Genomic DNA, 15871 nt, shown 5'->3' on the forward strand with positions numbered 1-15871 from the left:
GAAGGTCTACCAGCCCATGTTCTCAGGGGCCAGTATATGGAAGGTTTTAATACTTTTCCTATAACATGGAAATAAATACTGTGTTTCCATTGACATGATTACAGCGGCTTTATCAATAAATGCCCCACATTGGTCTTGGGGAAGTCTGCTCCTTAGTCCTGATATGTTCCATGACACTACTCTTAGGGTGATAGTTCCTAGAGCATCAGCTATCTGGGCTACCTGTGAGGATGTTAGTGTTGCTATTGGGATCATATTTTGTGGGGGAGGATATCTGCATCACCCTCTTTAGTGTGATTATTGAATCCCAGTTTGAGGGAAACATGTAAACAATTTGGAGTCCTGCTAAGATGATCTAGAGTAATCCCTAGGTTTGAGTTCATCTCAGTCCTAGCTAGTCCACTAGAAAAGTTATCAATATCATCCCTAGTCTGTCAATGAGAGACATGTGGGAAATAACTTGTGGCCTCTCAGTTCTTTTTAGTACAGATGGGTGAATTTTAAATTAGATTTGGGAGTTCGATGGAGGGAAGGTATGGGCTCGAGGGATAAAAGGCCACTTACAAGATATGTAGTCCAAAGTGTCAGCTCAACATAGTCAAGCTTTTCTGCTTCAGAGGATAGATTAGGTGCCCCAAGGATGTCCGAATGTATTAAACTATAGTACTCTCAAACACCCCTGATCCAGTGAGTAACCCAGTTGAATAATGAGGCCTTGTTTTCTTGAACGTGTGGCTGTAATTTTGGGACCCTGGTCATATACACAATCCTGCTAGAGGGTGGACTTAAACTGTGCAGGCTCTCCCCTGTACACCGTTCGTAGCTAGTAGGTACATGAGTAGATTTGGTTAAACAATTAGAAATTAATGGGAGCCTAAGGAGTGAAGAAATGGAAATGCTTTCATCTGTAGAGGGTCTTGAAATGATAGGGTTGTTGTCTGTGAAACGTCTAGGACTGGAAGATATCACTTCAGGGCACTGAGCTCTCTTGGTTTTGCTTGTACGTACTTCTTGAGGGGGATCCAAGGAACCCCCAGACACCTTGGTAGGCCATGGGATAAGAGGGATATAAGCGTTGACTCCCTTAGCTGGAAGCGAGGTACGGGTATCTGCTTCCAGAAACATATTGGGATACAGCGTGTTAGGTGGAGGATTGATTCCTCATTCTTATTGAGCCTGATAGAATTTCGGGATAACCTCCCACCATGCTTAAGAGTGTTAGTAGCTTCCCCACAACTTGGTCTCAGCCTCCCTAATTGAGTGGTTTGGGGGCATAGAACTCTAGATACGCTGTAGAGGGAACTCTGACAACAAATGCACCTTGTCTTTCAGATCTGTAATCTCAGCCCTCATAAGACTGATAGTATCCCAGAGTTCCTTGAGTGACCCCCTAAGATTTTTGGAGCTTAATGTCCTAGAATTACTAACAAATTGCAGGTTCTGCCACATATCTGATGGATCATGGATAGCTAATGGGACAAAGCGGTTAGTGCAGAGTGTTGTTGGTTGTAGTGGGATATGGGGTCCTGTGCAGGTTTGGGCTTTGGTAGCAGAAGCCTTGCTACCCCTGAAAATAGGTGTCCGATTTTCTTGGGGTAGAGTTATTGCTGTCCAGGGAAGATTTGATTTTAGGCCCCTTGTTCACGATTAGCGAGGGCACCTTTGGCTTCTCTGAGGATGAGCTTGTTGGGTTGGGATTATATGGACATAAGATTTGCTCCACTTCCTCAACTAGGTTATCAATTTCTTGTAGTGTGTAATTTTGGGGGGCTAATCTAAGATCTTTCATATTGGGTGGGCTCCCCTAAATGTTTTTCAGTGATTTTCCTTTTCCCCATTATCTTTCTTAGATATGCCACTTTTTAACAAAGTGAAAGGAGGATCCCATTGATAAAAATAGAGAAAACAAGCAGAACAATACTGTGAGTCATGGGTAAACATACAAACACAACAGCAATAGAACCAACTTACAGTCTCTAAGATGTACAGCCAGTAAGGGCTATTTGAAGATTGGACTGCTCTATGAGGATAAGCTGTTTGTTCTAGGCACAGAGTTAAATAGACAGACAGAAATCTATGTCTTCCCTGTGATGAAAAAAGGATATCTTAATGGCAAAAGCAAAGTCAGAATGGATGTTAGGGTTGGGCTCACACACAAGACCTCCTAGCGATAGCTCAGGATAGTATAAGATAGAATACAAAAGGAAAAAATACCTTATGAAGGAAGACAAGCCAAAGGGGTGGTCAAGCCCAGCCTCTTCTGGGCTTTGATGGGTGCAGATGGGCCCACTCTTGGCCCGGTCTTCACACTGGCATTCATCCAGGTGTATTCTGCTCACATCCTGTGCGGTGGGAGTAACAAGGTACTTTTGTAGCGCTAGGTGTGCTGGCATGCTGGTGTGCTTGCCTACTGGATTTGCAAGATGGTTGCTAGGTGATGTAGTCCCACAACAGCAACAAAACCACAGAGTCCTTTTCACCCACACTGCAGGAGTAACAAGGCACTTTTTTAGCACTAGGTGATCTGGCATGCCACTCGTCCTGGGCTTGCAAGGTGGTTGCTGAGGGACATAGTCCCACCCGGCAGCAAAACAACAGAGTCCTTTTCACACCTCGCTGCGGAAGGAACAAGGCGCTTTTATAATGCTAGGTATGCTACTGTTTTGACGTGCCCTTCCTCCTGGGCTTGCAAGGTGGTTGCTGGGGGACGTAGTCCCACCCTGGTAACAAAACCACATTTCTTTTCACCCCAGATCATATGTGAGTGAAATTCTCGTACAGATTACACAGAGAACGTGCTTCATAGCAGAGCACCAGCAGTGAACTACATTTAACGGTATTTCACAAATGCTTGCATGACGGCAGATGGTAGTCATCTTAGATCTTCAGCTATAACTTGTGATGCATGGCATCCTTGCAAGACAATTGTGCTAAAATGTTGCTGCAGTCAGGACCTTGCTACATGAATGTTGAATTTCAAGTGTCAAGACCACTTGCTTCTTGAAGGATGGAACTGTGGACCGTTTGGATTACAAAGATGCTTCCAGAAGTTGTATGTGATTGAAAAGAAACTTTTAACTATTTCTTGTATGCTTATTTTGTTTATTTTGAACTCTAAAAACTGGGTTAAAATTATCTGCACTCTTAAGACTGGCAGTTACGTTCTGTAAAGTGCTCCTGTGAAGAGTGGATTCTTAGGAGGACATTTCACATGTAGTGGTCACATAGAAATAATACTTATCTTTGACAAAAGAGTGCATAGTGAAACAGCTTCAGGTTGTTAATATAAACAATGGGGGAGTATGTGTTTTTTGCATGATATTGATTCTCCCTCGTGGTAAGCTTTTAGGAATTCTCAGTTACTTTTAACAACAGTTAGTAAAAGTTGGTTATATAGAGAGATAGTGTTAAAGAAAATCTATTCACAAGTACAGCCATGTTAATATTTCAATAAGTTACTTAAAGCATCTCTTGGTCTTGTAGAGATGCACTACAACCTGCAGACCTTTTAGACCCCATTAGTGACAAAACAGAGTGTTATGCCGTGTGTCTACATTTTTATCTTTTGCCATCACCCTTTTTCACTTTTACCACCATATTTTACCATATTTTAAAATATGTGGTAATTGATGGAGACAGCGAGAGACAGAAAAGTGTATGGCCTGGCCTCTATTGGAACCTGCATACAAAGTTAGTGAATTTGACAGCGGGGGCACATTGGTCCCACTGGTGAACATCTATACTGAGTCTCCCCTAGCTCGGCTGACTGTTGCTGTCTTTTGTCTCTGCTGCAGCATGCAGGTACATATCCCCAGTAAGAGTAGGAAAGGCTGCCTGGGTGCAGATAGAAGAAAATGCACTATGGTTTTTCCAGTCAAGGATGGTTGATACTCATTCTGCCTTCCTATTGCACACACTTATGCTAAGCATATATGTGACAGCTATGTCCCACAAGGATGAAGCAAAGTGACTGACAGGCACATTTAACAAAAAGAGGCCAGCAGGCGCATCTCCCTTTTCAGGTAAAAGGGTTTCTTCTGGACACATATTTGTAGGGAAATGCCTCTTTGTGTATAGTCACCCCTATTTTTTCTGGATGGATGCCACTGTTTTTGGACTGTGCACACTGGGCCACTGCTAACCAGGCCCAAGTGCACATGGTCTGACCCCTAAAACATGTTGAAAGTGGCTACATTTTACTTACTTGCCTATAAGCCCCTATTAAATGGTACAAAAATGAACATAGAGCCTGTAATTTAAATGTAACTAGTGGAATGCGGCTCATATTGTACCCCCACTAAAGTGGCAATGCATGACTCCAGGCCTTCCCCTGCAGTCACAGTATGCAGTGTTAAAAGTGCCATTTTGACCTGGCAAAAAACCTCTTGCCAGATCTAAACATTCCTTTTAAATACTTATAAACTCCCCAAAGGTAAGCCCTAAAGTCCAAAGGGCAGGGTGCATGGTACTTAAAAGGCACGGCATGTGTATTCTATGTTTTACATGTCCTGACAGTGAAAAACCTACATAGCTGTTTTTTGCAGAGACAAGTACTAGGTTGCATTATAACACCTTCTAATGCGTAATTTCAGATTGTGAGTAGCAAAAAATGATTCAAGGACACATTTTAAAGTAATTTAAAATTCAACGTAATGATCGACTCAGATTTTACATTGTTATTTTGTAAAATGTGCCTTTATAAAGTTGTCATTTTTTGCCTGACCCTATGTGCTATTCTGCCAGTGTTCAGTGTCACCAAGGAGCTGAATGGCTCCCTGATTAGGTGTGAAGTGGCTCCCAGAGCTGAGTCAAACAGAGAGGGGTTGCCCGTTTCCTAATAGGATGGACATCTGGGGTGCTTTAAAGGATGTCTACCCTGTCACAGATACATGTAGCTCACACGTGGGCCTGCCCTCTCTATTTTCCTGCACCAATTCCAGCGGCAGAGGAGCTGCTCGAAGAACTAATTTGGAGTGATCACAAGAGGTGGTTTGTCCATTATCATAGCAACATATTTGGGTCGGGACAGGGAGCTCTCTACAGTGCAGAAGGTTTTGGCCATGTTAATTTTCTGTAGATAGGGGCACTGTGTGGTAGTTTACTTTAAAACATACAGGACGTGCTGGAAAAGTGTACAGGGTAAACACTAGGAACTTTTATCCACTTGTTAGTGCATGGCCAGGAGCTTTCCCCCACACATAGGCTGCAAGTGGGCATAATTGAGACTCTCTTTGGAACACTGCTGGACCTGTGAAAAACTTGAAAGAGTACTGTACCTTCTGTTGGGACCTGTGAGGAGAACACTAGTGACTTGCCCTGATCCCACTTGAACCCAGGATCAAGAAATAGAGTCCAAGGGTTAGTTGGCTGACCTCTTGTTATGCTCCAGGGACCCACAAGCTGCAAGAAGTCCACTTTTTGTAAGATCCCAGCTGATTAGTTCCAACTGGACCTGCCCAGGAACCGGCTGGTGGTTTCTACTGGAGTGACTCCTGATCCTTAAATTCCTAAGGTCCTGCTAGGGCACTTGAGTAAGTGTCAGAGTGTACTCCTCCTGCCGAACCCTAAAAACTGAGACTTAGCAACATTTTCAAGACTTTTTGACTCAAGAACCAGCAGAGAAAATCCTGCCAAGTCAAACTGACTGGTCCAAAGATTCAGATTGTTTTTGCTCTGAGTTTTTCTGCAGCAGCAAATCCGTTTCAGAGGGATGTTGCAGAGAAAGTATCTGGCCTTGTGGAGACCTGTTTGGCTTTAGTTTGCAGCCCTGCTATGCTGGAGGAATCCAAGCTTCAAAAAAGTGACAAAGTCAGAAGGCAAACACCTTCACATGGTAAGTCACCAAAATTATTCAGCCGGCAAGGTACCTCGCTTAGATTTGAATTTTAAATTTAGAATTTCTCCCACTCTGAGCTTTCCTGCCAAACGTCAAAGGCTTCACTGGAACTTTGTTCATCAGCTATCCAGCCTCATGGAAACCATCTTGGCCACAACCCGCTGCCTTGCCGCATGAGGAATTTTGACTTCTATTTCAGAGACTAAGGGGGTCATTACAACATTGGCGGTAAAAGCCGCTTACCGCCGTGCAGAAGACCGCCAAAACACCGCCGCAGCTGCGGAATTCCGCCACGGTCATTATGACCCACAGCTCGGAATCCGCCAAAATCCAGACACCCACACAAGTCCGCCACACCAAAGGTCAGTGATAAACTGTCAATAACAAAACCTCCACCGTCACGCCAACAGGAATACGCCCACGCTATCACGACCCACGAATCCACGCGGCGGTCTTTCAACTGCGGTATTCCATTGGCGGTACACACCGCCGCGCTCAAAATACACACACATTTACAAACCACATCCACATTGGACTATTCAAAATACACACACCTGATGCACATACACACACCACTCCCACACATCCAATACAATATAAAACACACACCCACATCACCCACAAACCCTTAAGTCAACAATTGTGACTGAAGGCCAGAGAGAGACACCACCATCTACAAACTAGAATCCACAGGCACTCAACACCATCACTCACACAACATCCAAGCACCTCACACAACACACCTGTAAATATCACCCCACACATCACAACACACCCCACCCCACACATCACCCACACCACCCCATGGCACCGCAAAGACACCCCAGGTTCTCTGAGGAGGAACTCAGGGTCATGGTGGAGGAAATCATCCGGGTAGAACCACAGCTATTCGGAACACAGGTGCAGCACACCACCATGCAGTGGGACAGCACCCAAGAACTAGGGATGACATCAGGAAGAGGTGGAACGAATTACGGGGGAAGGTGCATTCCGTTTCCTCAAGACACCACATTGCGGTTTAGAGGACTGGTGGTGGACCCCCACCTCCTCCCCCACAACTAACAACATGGGAATAGCAGGTCTTGGCTATACTGCATCCTGAGGTCCTCACAGGAGTAGCAGGAGGAATGGACCCTGGTAAGTCAAACCTTTAACTACTTCATCCCCCACCCACCTGCATGCTATCACATACCCCCACCCTCGCCCTCACCCCATCACTCCAACTCCTCACGTATGTCCCAATATCACAAACCACACATCCCAAACCCAAGCCCTGCATGTAACACCAAAGCATGGACAAACATCACCAAAGATTGGCCAATGCGCATACCCATACACCCCCCTAAACCATTATCACACAAGGTCCTACACAGGAATACAAGCACTGGGGTACAGGGTCACCCACCCATTGCACACCATGGCACACACAGATGCAATAATCATGCCTTTACACCCTTACAGGACCCCTACCCAACGTCACCCGACAGGAGGGTCCAGATATGTCCACTCCACCCACAGAAGAGGCCCACAGTGATGACAGCAGCTCTGTCCAACTGGATCAAGATGACCAGCCCGGCCCATCTGGGACCTCAGGACAGTCGGTTCCCCTCACACTGGCACACGCCACTACAGAGCTTCCCCTCTCTGGAAACACCAGTACAGCACCCACCCAGGTGGCCCATACCTCTGTCCCCAGGACACGTCAAGCAGCAGTGTGTCCACCACTACAGGGAACCCAGGCTAACCCACCACCCCAACAACACCAGGGACCTGGGGGCAGTGGTAGTGGGCACACGGTTCAGGGGACAGAGGCACAGGAACACAGGGGAACTGGGAGGGCTGCTGTACGATAGAGGAAGGGCAGGCCCAGGGAACCCACTCTCCACAAGGCCCTCTCCAACATCATGGGAGCCTAGCACCATTCCCAGGAGACGATGGCAACGGTACTGGGCAACCTTCAGGAGACCCAGCGGCTGCAGGAGGAACAGTATTGGGGCTTTAGAGAGGAACTCAAGTCCATCAATTCCACCCTGCGCACCATTGTATGGGTGCTAAAGGAACTCGTGAACACCAGGAGGGTCACTGTGGCACAACAAGGGGCCCCTGACACAAGCCTGGATGATGAACTGCCCACCACCTCCGCCGGCGCTAGTGGACAGGAGGCACCGCCATATGACCACCACACCAGAACCCCACCCCCTGCAGATGGAGAACCACCCCGCAAGTGGTCCCTGAGATCCAGGACAAAGACAGAGAACAATGCCAAGACCCCCGCCAAGAAATGAGACCACCCTGATTGTCATCCTTCTGTCCCACTTTGTCACCCTGTCCTTACTTAAACTGCCCCAGCTCCACTTCCTATGCCCCTTTGGACAATGCACCTGTGAGACTACTAGACTGGACTCTGTCATGGACATTCCTCCACCATCACCCCTGACCATTTTACAACCCCTCCACTATTGAGCACTTAAATAAACACCCTTCAATCACAAAACAGTCAGGAGTCTGTCTGTGCTTTTGAAAATGATATTAGCAATAACAGTGGCAAAATGCTATATCAAATGTAATATCAACATACCTATGTCACACAGCTCTAGTCCATGCGGAAACAAAGCAGATGTCACACAGTGGGACCCACATCTTTGAAATCGTAATGGAAAGTGACAACTCAGTGACCATACACTGGGTGAAAATGACAGACAGATGAGGGGTAGTAGAATTAAATCAGATGCAGCAGCCAGTGTTGTCTTCCTACCTGTGTCTCACTGGAAGTATTGCAGGATCACCGTGTTCCTGTTGTCTATGTCCTCTTCTTCTGCTTTCTCGTCTTCACTGTCCACAGGCTCCACAGCTGCCATAACACCTCCATCAGGACCATCCTCCTTCAGAAAAGGCACCTGTCGTCGCAAATCCAAGTTTTGAAGCATACAGCAGGCCACGATGATCTGGCACACCTTCTTTGGTGAGTAGAATAGGGAACCACATGTCATATGGAGGCACCGGAACCTGGTCTTCAGGAGGCCGAAGGTCCACTCTATAATCCTCCTAGTTCACCCATGGGCCTCATTGTAGTGTTCCTCTGCTCTTGTCCTGGGATTCCTCACTGGGGTCAGTAGCCATGACAGGTTGGGGTAACCAGAGTCACCTGCAAATGTCGAGGGACAACTGTTAGACACACACTAACTCATAGGGACATCCCCAGACCCAGACACTTAGTCACACTGTATTGGGTCCATGTCCTCACCTAATAGCCACACACGGTGCCTCTGGAGTTGCCCCATCACATAAGGGATGCTGCTATTCCTCAAAATGTAAGCGTCATGCACTGAGCCATGAAATTTGGCATTCACATGGGAGATGTACTGGTCTGCCAAACACAACATCTGCACATTCATTGAATGGTAACTCTTCCGGTTTCTGTACACCTGTTCACTCCTGCGTGGGGGGACCAAGGCCACTTGTGTCCCATCAATGGCACCTATGATGTTGGGGATATGTCCCAGGGCATAGAAATCACCTTTCACTGTAGGCAAATCCTCCACCTGAGGGAAAACAATGTAGCTCCGCATGTGTTTCAGCAGGGCAGACAACACTCTGGACAACACCTTGGAAAACATAGGCTGGGACATCCCTGATGCTATGGCCACTGTAGTTTGAAAAGACCCACTTGCTAGGAAATGGAGTACTGACAGCACCTGCACTTGAGGGGGCATTCCTGTGGGATGGCGGATAGCTGACATCAGGTCTGGCTGCAACCAGGCACACAGTTCCAGGATTGTGGTACGATCAAGTCTACAGATGATGATCACATGTCACTCCTGCATTGTCGACAGGTCCACCAGCGGTCTTTACACCGGAGGATGCTGCCATCTCCTCACCTGCCCTAGCGGACGGTGCCTATGGAGGAGAACAGCGAGCAGAGAGTCAACCAACTCTGAGGTACGAATACACAGCTTAATTGGAAAATATTAGCAAATCCACATATGCCTGTTTTAGTGTTTAAGCAAGGCCTAGATATGTGTGACACAGACCAAAATAATGCCATGTGGCCCCCTGAAATGGCGTCTGCCTGACCTGTAAAGTGGAACAAGGGGATATGAGGTAACTCCGCTGGCATTGTACACCATTGTGGTAGGCGATCGAAGACCGCAGCACAATCCTGCATTGGTTAACATTGGCCCCTATGGGTCCCAGGAGCCAATGACGATGTACGCCGGCGGTGACTGTACGCACCGCCGTGGACGTGACCGCCATTTTCTCTCTGTTCAACCACTTGATACCTGATCTTCGACAGGAGAGGACCTACACTGCAAGTGCTGCTGTAACCTCAGTCTGGAAGAGGCAATGGCTTGTGTGTCTGGGGAAAGGGCCCCTGCCTTCAGCACGGAGGAGTTGGAGAAACTAGTGGATGGGGTCCTTCCCCAGTACACGCTACTCTACGGTCCTCCAGAAAAACAGGTAAGTACACTGAGAGCATGCTGTATGGGCAATGCCTGTGTGGAGTGGTGTGGATGAAAGATAGGGGGGGGTGAGAATGAGGCGTGCATGAAACGACGGTGAGTGCATTTGCATCATGGCAAGGGTAGGGATGCGGGTCAATGACTGTGACGTTGCGGACGGTAATATCTTCTCCTTTTCCCCTGTACTATTCCTGTAGGTCAGCGCCCACCAGAAGAAGGGCATTTGTCGTGCCATCACCAAGGAAGTCCGGACCCTGGGGGTCAACCACAGACGGAGCACCCACTGCCGGAAAAGATGGGAGGACATTCGCCGCTGGAGCAAGAAGACGGCAGAGGCCCAGCTGGGGATGGCCTCCCAACGTGGGAGGGGTGCCCGTGGCACCATGACCCCCCTGATGTTCAGGATCCTGGCGGTGGCGTACCCGGAGTTGGATGGGCGCTTGAGGGCATCACAGCAGCCACAAGGGGGTGAGTACACTCTCATTCTGCTGATTCAGTGTGCATTGGAGGTGTCTGGGTGGGGGAGGTGGGCTGTGGGTTCCCCTAGGCCAGGGCGAGTTTAGTAGGCAAGGTCCCTTCTTAAGGCAGGCCCTGTGGCACCCCACCCCACCAGTTTACGGTGCCAACTACACCTAGTCAGGCTCCTGTGACATACATGTGTGCAGCAATCTGGAATAGCCTTGTAACCCATGTCCCTGGGATTGATTAGGGAACTCCAAGTGCACGGCGTAGTGCAGGGGGCTTCTGTGTCTGTAGTGTCCGCCAACGGTACCGGTATTGCATGCACTCAACATGTCTTTCTTCTGTCTCCCCCCCCCCCTTTTTGGGGTCTCCCTGTTCTTGTGTGCATTAGCATCATCAGGCGGAGGAGCCGTTTGCACCGGAGCAGGAGGGAGCTGCATCCCACATGGCTCTGGAGTCTGAATTCACCAGTGGGACGGAGGGCGAGGGGAGCTCCACGGCGGGGACAGGAGCTGAAACCAGCGATATGGACTCCTCCTCTGATGGGAGCTCCCTTGCGGTGGCGGGCACCTCTGTGCCCACCGCATCTACAGGTACAGCCGCCACCCCCCTACCAGCACCGCCCTCCCAGCAGCCCCTCAGCGTGTGTCCCGTGCCCGCTCACCCAGGAGGGTGGGCATCTCCTTCGCCCCAGGCACCTCAGCCCCTGCCACCCCTGCTGCCCTCAGTGAGGAGGCCATTGACCTCCTCAGGTCCCTCACATTCTGGTCAGGCAGCCTATCCTATAGCTTTTCAGACTCTGGCCTCAGCACTGATGGCAGCCATTGTCCCTGTCTCTAGCCTCCCCCTCCAACTTCCTCCACCCAGACCCAAACCCCTGTACCTCTGCCTATCCCAAGCACACCATCAGACCAGCATGCACACACCTCAACACACCAGGGAAGCTCTGGCAAACATAAGCACCACACATTCCACAGGCACTCACGCAAGCATCATACACATGCAGACACACCAACATCCACTGCCTCCACTGTGTCCCCCTCCTCCACGTCTCCCTCCTCCCTCCCTGTCTTGTCTCCACTCACACCTGCATGCACTACATCCTCAGCCACTACGTCCATCACCAGCACACCCACCACCACACCCTGCTCACGTGCACTCACCACCCCCACTACCATTCACACATCCCCTGTGTCCTGTACCAGTGTGTCTGTGATCCCTCCTCCCAAACTACACAAACGCAGCCACACACCCACCCAACAGCCATCCACCTCATGACAGCCCCCAGCCCATGCACCTTCACCCAAAGTCAGCAAACGTACACCTCCTACAACCACTACGTCTTCCTCCACTCCCAAACCCCCTCCATCTACCCATCCCAGTGTTCACAAAAAACTTTTCCTGTCCAACCTTGACCTCTTCCCCTCACCTCCCCCACCCCTTCAGTCTCCTAGGGCCCGCCTCTCCAGGTCCCAACCCAGCACCTCAGCCACACATCTGCAGGACCAGTGGTGCCAGTAGTACCCGGCTTCTGGAGCGTGCCAGGCAGCAGGGCAGCCAGTGTGGCAAGGAGCCAGAGCACGGACAGTCCTCCACCTGTAAAGCACAAAAAGTTGGCCAGTGCCCGGCGGGAGAGAGGAAAGAAATCAGCCACCAAAGCCGCTTCCAGGGGTACAGTTGGGAGAGTGGAGACAGCTGCGCCACCATCCAAGGTGGGGAAAGGGCACAGTAAGACCGGCAAGTCTGGGAAAATCTGCACGGCGGACAAGACCGCCACCAGCAGTGCTGCCCAGGACACCGCCGCCACCAGCACCGCTGCCCAGGACACCGCCGCCACCAGCACCGCAGGCAAGTGAGCGCCAAAGATTCCGATGCTGCTGCGGCCGCCACAAGCTGGATGAAGCCCTCTGGGCACAAAGCCCCCTCCAGAACCAGTGGAGAAAGACATCCACTACCTCAGTCCTTGGCAGGATGAAGCACCCTGGGCACAAAGCCCCCTCCAGAACCAGTGGAGAAAGACATCCACTACTTCAGTCCTTGGCAGGATGAAGCACTCTGGGCACAAAGCCCCCTCCAGAACCAGTGGAGTATCACATCCACTACCTCAGTCCTTGGCAGGATGAAGCACTCTGGGCACAAAGCCCCCTCCAGAACCAGTGGAGAAAGACATCCACTACCTCAGTCCTTGGCAGGATGAAGCACTCTGGGCACAAAGCCCCCTCCAGAACCAGTGGAGAAAGACATCCACTACCTCAGTCCTTGGCAGGATGAAGCACTCTGGGCACAAAGCCCCCTCCAGAACCAGTGGAGTATAACATCCACTACCTCAGTCCTTGGCAGGATGAAGCATTCTGGGCACAAAGCCCCCTCCAGAAACCAGTGGAGAATGTTATCCACTTGAGAGACTGTGGCTTTGCACTCCCCAGGATTGAACAGCGGGCAAATCACCCACTGTAGAGACTTGAGAGACTGCGGCTTTGCACTCCCCAGGATTGAACAGTGGGCAAACCACCCACTGGAGAGACTTGAGAGACTGTGGCTTTGCACTCCCCAGGATTGAACAGTGGGCAAACCACCCACTGGAGAGACTTGAGAGACTGTGGCTTTGCACTCCAGGATTTAACAGTGGGCAAACCACCCACTGGAGAGACTTGAGAGACTGTGGCTTTGCACTCCGCAGGATTGAACAGTGGGCAAACCACCCACTGTAGAGACTTGAGAGACTGTGGCTTTGTACTCCCCAGGATTGAACATTGGGCATGGAGCCCCCTCGTGGATCTGGTGTCGTGCACTCATCCGGCTGAGGTGCCCCCCCTTCCCTTCCCCCTGAGGTGCCTGTTTTATTTCTATCTGATGCCCCAGCAGTGTTCTCTCCGTCTTGTTAGGGTATTGAGTGTGGGCCTCTCCCATGCCTTTTGGGCCTAGTGGTCCATGGTCTATGATAGTGGAATACCTAGGACTTGTATTCTTGGTGTATATATTTGTTTATAGTGTGAATATCTTTATATATGTATATATTTTTGATTACAGTATTTTGTATATATTACAATCATTCGACTCATTTCCTTTTGTCCTTGCATTCTTCCAGGGGGGGCCTGGGGGGCGTAACTGTAATGTATCATGATGTATTAGTGTGTGTGTTGTCATGGGTGAGGGTGGGGGTGTGGGTGGGGGTGTTGCGTGTGTGTGTCACTGTTTTTTCCCTCCCCTGTGTCATAGGTGCAGTACTCACCGTGGTCTTCGCCACCGGCGTTCGTGCTTCTGGTAGAGGAGCAGGAAGATAAAGGCTGGAAGAATCTGAAGTTCCGGTTCCATGGCCTCCTGGTTCCTCATGGGATGTGTAGAGGTGACCGTTTCCCCTTCCAAGTCCTGTTTCCGCCGTGTTTTTGTTCGCGGTGAGTCCGCCCCGGAAAAGGTGGCAGGTTGGCCTGTTGTAATTCTGTGGGCAGTACATTGTCCTCCGCCTGTCTGTTGGCGGTTACCACCGCGCTGTTTGTTTGTACCGCCTTGGCGGTCGGAGTGTTAAAGTGGCGGTCTATGTTGGCGGTTTCCCCCACGGTCGTAATTCCATATTTTCTTTCGCCGGCCTGTTGGCGGTTTTACCGCCGCTTTAACACCGACCGCCAGGGTTGTAATGACCACCTAAGTCAGAAGGTATTCCCGGTCTCCGCATCTGAACTGCTCTCCATTGTGGTTGGCCTTAGAACTTATCCTTGTACTGGTCTGGTGTGACCACTTGCATGTGTTTTGCACTTTGCCCTTTTTGGTGCTATTTATATCTAAAACTGAAATATATATATATATAACTGTAGCTCCCCTAACTGGATCTTAGTTCTTTTTGTGTCATTGTTTTCATCATCAAGATTAGGTTTAAATTATTCAAGCCTTTATGGGCCCTACATACACACCAACTAAAACTTGGGCCTGGGAAGAAATCTGTGAAATTCCAGAGCTACAAAAAATGCTGCTCATACTGTGGTTTAGACCAGGAGCTCTTTCCATGCTGGAAAATCAGCACAAATTGCACCATGCAGTGTGCCAGAGGATCCAGCTTCTCGGGTTGATTTTCCTGCCTCTGGAGTAGATTTTTTTACTTGACCAGCAGCTTTCTGACTTTAAAAGGTAGCAACAGCTCGCAACCACCCAAGTTGGAGAAATCTCACCAGGCGCCTTCCTAGCGATCAAAAAGCATGCTAGGAGACACCAACACTTACTTGTTTTCGAGCCTCACATGAGAAAAAACTCTGTCATGTGGTGGCTGGAAGAATTTCACTGGAATTCCGAGTCACATGTGTAACACAGAGTGGCAAAAAATCCATTAATTCTGTCTGCAGAGTGGACTTCATCCTCCACCCCTACTAATACTCCATTTTCTCACAACAACCAGGCTTGGAATTACTAATATTTTATGCAACTCAGCTCAGCAAGGGAAGTTGCTGTGTTGAGCTGCATGAAACGGAAAGGGCAGAACTGTGCCATATTTACAAAAATATGGCACAGTTCTGCTCTCTCCTAGTACTGGCACACTTGTGGCTGCCAAGCACCAATGCAGACACCTTTGCATCATTTTACAAGTATGCCTGCATAGTGGACAGAATAGTTTTGTGCAGGAAGAGACACCTTTTGCACAAAAAATATCCTTGGAGGCTCTTTCCTCTGTCATGTGTGATGCAGAATGCAACGCACATGTAGCGAGGAAAATACAAGAAGTATTTTGGTGGAAATCTATGTTTACAAGTGTTTGTAAATATGGGTTTGTAATTCAAAATTCACTGGCAGATGTACAGGAATACCTGTGCTAACCCTATGTAATACCGCTCTGGTGAAAAGTAACACAAGGCAGCGCACAGCTCTGCCTTATGCTACTTTTTTTTACAAAATGATGCTAACCCAAGAAAATCAGGCTTTGCATAACTTTGTACATCTCAAAGTAGATTTTGTGTCAGGGCTGCGCCAAAAAAAGTGATGCAGCCCGATCCTTAGACTCTTAGTAGATCTGGGTCTCACTGTCTACCTTTAGGTGAGCTGACAGTAGTCACTCAGTAAAGAAGGGCTCACATAGTGTTCCCTTCCATATCAGATCACCCGCCTCTGGGAAACATTCCATGTCAGA

Source organism: Pleurodeles waltl, chromosome 12 (genome assembly GCF_031143425.1).
Source record: "Pleurodeles waltl isolate 20211129_DDA chromosome 12, aPleWal1.hap1.20221129, whole genome shotgun sequence".
Taxonomy (NCBI): domain Eukaryota; kingdom Metazoa; phylum Chordata; class Amphibia; order Caudata; family Salamandridae; genus Pleurodeles; species Pleurodeles waltl.